Source organism: Lycorma delicatula, chromosome 11 (assembly GCF_047948215.1).
Source record: "Lycorma delicatula isolate Av1 chromosome 11, ASM4794821v1, whole genome shotgun sequence".
In the NCBI taxonomy this organism is placed as follows: Eukaryota; Metazoa; Arthropoda; class Insecta; order Hemiptera; family Fulgoridae; genus Lycorma; species Lycorma delicatula.
Genome location: NC_134465.1, coordinates 31,534,036 through 31,540,035, shown reverse-complemented (window position 1 = coordinate 31,540,035; position 6,000 = coordinate 31,534,036). Strand labels below are relative to the sequence as shown.

The following is a 6,000-nucleotide window of genomic DNA, read 5'->3' as shown; positions in this document are numbered from 1 at the left end:
CATTTTTTAAACAATTTTTCTATTATTTAGGATGCACTGCATGTAATATAACTTTTTTCATCACAAATAAAAAAGTTATGCAGTAAGGGTTATTATGTCTGGAAAGTGATAAAATACAAGAATTTTCTTCACAAATAACTCATTTAAGTAACATTATCTAAGTTTTTTGTTTCTTATTACTGACACTCTTCCTTACTTTAAAAAAATTTTTCATTTTAATCATACTAAGGTTTTACTACAATAACTATTATTTCTTTCTAATTCTATCATATTAATATATATAAACTTATGTAGCACACACATGATAATTTGTATTTTTGTATACATTATAAATTAACTATAATGAATTAATACAGGTTTAGCAGTAATATATTTCTAACTAATAAGTATTATTATACAATTACAACAATGTTTGCATAACAACAAAATAACATGTATTGCCTTCTTTTTACTTACAGTTAAATAATATAATAATAATACATATTAAAAAATTAACAAATCTATAAAATAAAATTTAAATTATATTTTCTGTATTAATAAAAATGTTTTTCATGTACAAATAAAAATATTATAGGTGAAATATTATTATATGGCCATCAATTAATAAATTTTTTTTATTGGAATATATAAAAATTGATTAGCAATCTTTTTTATAATTAGAAATATACTGACAGTATATATTGTCTTGCAAAAATTTTGAAATAATTCAGAATTAGCTTGAAATGCTATAATAATATATAAAATTCATATAGCATTGCCATTCTATTAGATATTTCATGAATTTATTTTAATTTTTAAATATTAATAAACTAAATTATTGATGTTTTTATTAAAAAAATCAAGAATTATAGAATGTGCGTATCAGAGCACAATCTGCTAGATAATTGCTTAATTGTTATAGAGTATCCATTTAAATTGACCTGCTTTACTAAATGATTAAATTTTGCATTAACACATTCATAATTGATCACATGGATTCACATGATGTTTTTACTAGCTTCTGTGTCAGATCTGTATGATTTAGCAAATATTAATTTTAGTTTTTAATGGCAAAATTAAACAAGTTGTTGGATTTTTATTTACAAAGCCTATATGCTGTATTGTGCAATGAACAATTTCTAGTTTCTATGAAGACACTTAAAACCTGAAATGCAATAAATGTTTTCATCATAAAGTAAACCAAAGTTTTTGCACAAAGCATAAACTTACAAACTATAACAGATATGGGAATGTATGAGTTTATATATACGAGGTGCGACAATAAAGTAATGAGACTGATCTTTCTCTGCAAGATGTGGCAACCCTGCAGCTTGCGTAGGCACACCACTTTTGACCTTGCTCTATAAGCTACTTCTAGTCCAAGCGGCACATTGATGCAACTGCTCAGTCATGAGTTGTGCTGTAATAAGTGAACACGTGTTTGTCTCTCGTCACAGAAATGAAACCACAAAATATTGCGCAACGGTATGCCATTTCTTTTTGCGTTAAATCGGATGAAAACGTGACGACAACTTATGGTAAGCTTCAGAAGGCTTTTGGAGAGGAGGTTATGTCAAGAGCTCAAGTTTTTTGGTGGCATAAAATGTTTAGTGAAGGCAGAACGAATGTTGAAGATGAAGACCGCAGTGGACGACCATCAACCTCACAGACAGATGTCAACTTGACCAGGGTGCGTGAAATCGTACGATTTGATCGAAGATTATCTGTGAAAATGATTGCAAAAGAACTCAACATCGATCGAGAAACGGTTCGTCTAGTATTAACTGAAGATCTTGGTATGAGAAAGATTTGTGCAAAAATGGTCCACAAAAATCTCACACAACAGCGAGAAACATGGAAAAATGTGGCAGCCGATCTGTTAGAGCAAACGGAAATCAATCCAGATTTGTTGAGCCGTGTTATCACTGGTGATGAAGGTTGGTTTTTTCAATACGATCCAGAGACAAAACGCCAAAGTTCGCGATGGTGCTCAAAGGGATTACCCAGACCAAAAAAAGCTTGCGTGTCAAAGTCAAAAGTAACACGCATGCTTGTGTGCTTCTTCGATTCCAAGGGAATTGTTCATAAAGAGTGGGTGCCTCCTGGACAAACAGTTAACCGATATTTCTACAAAGAAATTTTATAAAGACTTCGTAAACGAGTTCTTCGTGTCCGTGCCAACATTGCTGATAATTGGATTCTGCATCACGATAATGCGCCATCCCATACTGCTATGACAGTACAGCAATTTTTAACCTCAAAACAAATTTCAGTACTACCACAGCCACCTTATTCACCAAATATCGCTCCGTGCGACTTTTTTCTATTTCCAAAAGTCAAAATGGCGGTCAAGGGACACCATTTTCAAACAACACAAGATGTCCAAAAAGCTGTGACGAGGGTCTTAGAGGATATTACAGAAGATGAGTTCCAGAAAGTTACCATCAATGGCAGAAGCGCTGGAATAAGTGTGTGCAATCAGAGGGGAACTACTTTGAAGGAGACAACACTAAACATGACTAAAACGGTAAGCAAAATTTTTTTCACATCAGTCTCATTACTTTATTGTCGCACCTCGTATATATATTTTTTTATATTCACACACATTGCAAGATTCTTCTTATTGCAAGATTTTCTAAAGTAGAGAATGCCACACAGATTTCAGTGCTGTAGATACATATATTAACACCTGCAAAATAGCAAATCTTTTACTTAAAAAAAAATCCAGTATGATGCCCACATAATAGTACTATACAAACTAATAATTAATTAATAGCATGTATTGATATGTTAAATAAATTTCTCAGGATTAGATCCTTTGTCTGTCATTCTCATTTATTTGTACAATTAATATTTATTAATAGTTTTGTTTTTTTTTAATTTAATTCATGTTTCATATGAAATTAAATGTTAAATTTTTCTTAAATTAATTTTTAAATGCTCACCCAATATAAGCATGATTATATTAAATAGTACAGAATAACATTTACCTGGTAAAAAATCAATGTGATTTATGACTTTCTTATTTTAAGGATACCTAATTTTTATACATCTCGAGATTTGTTAACTTGTAAGAAATATACAGTTGTCTAAGAAAAAAAACATAAAATACCCGTTCGTTATTAAAAAATTTCAATTTCTTTTTTCTAAATAATAAAAATAGACGTCAATTTTTGATTTATTTTTTTATGAATTAAATTTAATTTTCATTCATTTAAATATTTATATTATTACTGTAATAAAAATAAATTAACAATTTTGATCTTTAAAAAGTAACTGAATATCAAAGGCTATAGTATTTTTCGCACTATTTTCTGGGTTATTATTGTTTTCTTCAGAAAAAGACAGAAAGGTATGATTTTTAACAATTTATGTTCCTGTTTCTTTCAAAACCAGACATCTACGAGAAATCTTTATTTCAAACATGGACATCTGTCCAACGAGTCAATGGCAGATTAGAATTCCTATTGACAAAACTTCATTTCATAAAATTGAAATTATTTAAAAAAAAAGTAATATCCAAAAATTAAGTTTTTAATTTTTATAATTGAAATAGTTTAATTAATGGTCTTTATTCACAAAATTATAAAATAGTGAAACTCAAACTTTTTGATTGACTTTCAGGAACAATGTGAAAACACATTTAACAGGTTGACTGCTTTGAGATTTGATTCTGGATCTTAAGTAATATTTGCAGCTGGCTATGAGGCCCATTTTGATGTCTCAGTCCAATAGTGATTTCAAACTGCTGTTTCTAGTGCATTTCATGTTTCACGAAAAAAACATCATACTGTTATAGAGCAAATCATGATGATTCCAACAGTGGGATGCCGATTTTCATGAGGTCCAACTACTCGAACTGTTTAGGCAATTTAAAAAAAATGAATATGGTTCTTAAAAAATCTAAAATAATATTATTCTTGTATATTAATTTTTTTTTTTTGCTTGACTAACTCACCACATAAGCTTGAAATTGTACATGAGAGGTGGAAATGGGATTTTGTAGCGTATGAAAAATATTATGCCTGACTGAACTTTGAACCCAGAACCTCCAGATGAAAGGCTGAGAATTTACCACTCCAACATGGAGCCTGGCAATATTTAAAATAAAATTTAATAAAGTTTTGCTTCAACAGGAAATGTATTTTTATCAATCTTTGTTTTTTGGGGGTTTTAAAATAACTTTTTTGTAATTTGTTTAGCCACAAAACATATGTAAACTTAGCTCTGTATTAAACTAATTTTAAAATTAAAATTAATCTGAAAATAGTGAAGAAAACACATTTACTGGTAGGCAAGAATATGATATAATGACTTATTTCTAGGATTGTCAGGGTTGTCACATGAAAAACCTAATTAATGATTGTACATCATTATGGATGGTTGGAGGGATAAAAAGTATGTGATTCTATACAGATTCTTTGATTAAAACAATTATATGGTCTTGTGCTCATAAACAAAAATCAACATTAAAGCAAGTAGAGATTGCAGATCTTTTTTTTAAGACGAAATAGAGTTTTTAAAGGTATATTTCTGATTATTGACTAAGTTTTATTCTATTAAACAAACTGTAATTTTTTCAATTTTTTTATATTTTTTAAGAAAGTATATTTTTATGATGCATAGTAATTTAACTACATTACTCTTCAATATGTTTTTTGAAAGCTTTATAGATATGTTTTGCAGGAAAAGAATGTGAAATAAATATTACACATAATGCTCACATTAATAAATATAATTTAACAAAAATATTCATGAAATGAAAATTTTAAGCAGTTATAATGATTAAGCAGTTATAATTATAAGCAGTTAATTCATGTACATGGATGATTCAAATTACTTTTCTTCATCATCAAATTATTGGAGCAATGGTGAATTATATTAATCACCTACATGAAAGTAAATGAGAAAGAATAGGTGTGAAATACTACTTGGATGCTCCACTATGCAAAACAGCTCGAGCTGACGACAGGCTTTATAATGTACAAGAGGTTATTGATGCTATTTTGGCAAATTATAGAATGATATAGTTCTAGAAATCAGTGTGTTTATAAATGAAAGCGTGGTACTATTTTTAAGTTGAATTTTCTACAGATAATATTTAAAAAGCAAATGCTATTTTTATAGCATAAAAGTTTTTAAATTTTGTGTTAAGGATTTACTTCATTTTACTTCAATATATAGTATATTGAAGTAAAAAAAAATGTCAAAGACAGTTTTGAAAAAGTAATTCTAATACTAGCGGAATCTTATCTTGGTTATGATCAAATTCTACATACCAACAATTGATACTGAAGTGTTCAATTTGCTAAACATCTATTAAATCGTAGAACACATTTAGCTGGCACGAGAAGAATAAATAAAAAATCTAATCCACCAGATGTCACAGAATGGAAATTGATATTGAGTGACTGTGTTGCAGAGAAAAATGAAAACAATGTTATAATTCTCAAGTAGTAAGGTAAAATAGATATCCTCGTGATCATACAGTTCAAGAAATTTCCTCACGTAACCGATAAAATGGTCACAAATCAAATTTGACAAAAACAAATTACAAAGTTTGCAGCAGTGATATATTTTAATAAAGAGAAATGTTACAGACCTATCAGATCAAATGGGGTCATGCAGTAGCCCACTTAGAAGATCACTAGAAAATAGTTTTTGATCTTTTAATCACAACCAGTACTGTAAGAGCATTTACAGTACTGGTTGTACTGACAATGTCTTCATTACAGTGTCATAAAAAAGACAATAATAAAATTTAAAGAATAAATAGTATTATCATTATTTGGACCACACTCTCTGGACCACATTCATGAAGAAAATGTACTGATAAATCAGTAAAGAGATCTAGATGTAAATGATATTATAAAAAAAAAAGTTTTAACTTGTGGCAAAGAAATGTAACTCAATTTAAGACCCCGTATCAGGAATGTACTATGCATATGTGTATGGGCTGTGTTTTTTCTACAACACTATTACATTGAAATAATCAGATAAAAAGAACTTGTAAATATATTG

At 28.8% G+C, this 6,000-nt stretch overlaps 1 protein-coding gene across 1 annotated transcript in view; it reads right to left on the bottom strand.

The window, feature by feature from the left end:
- Nucleotides 1–699: 699 nt before the first annotated feature.
- The window catches only part of Mtmr6 (Myotubularin related protein 6), a 116,849-nt gene continuing 111,548 nt past the window's right edge, over nucleotides 700–6,000 (bottom strand). Inside the window, exon 16 of the mRNA XM_075378773.1 lies at nucleotides 700–2,668. The gene's annotated coding sequence lies outside the window, so the exon portion shown is untranslated. The remainder of the gene's footprint in view (nucleotides 2,669–6,000) is intronic.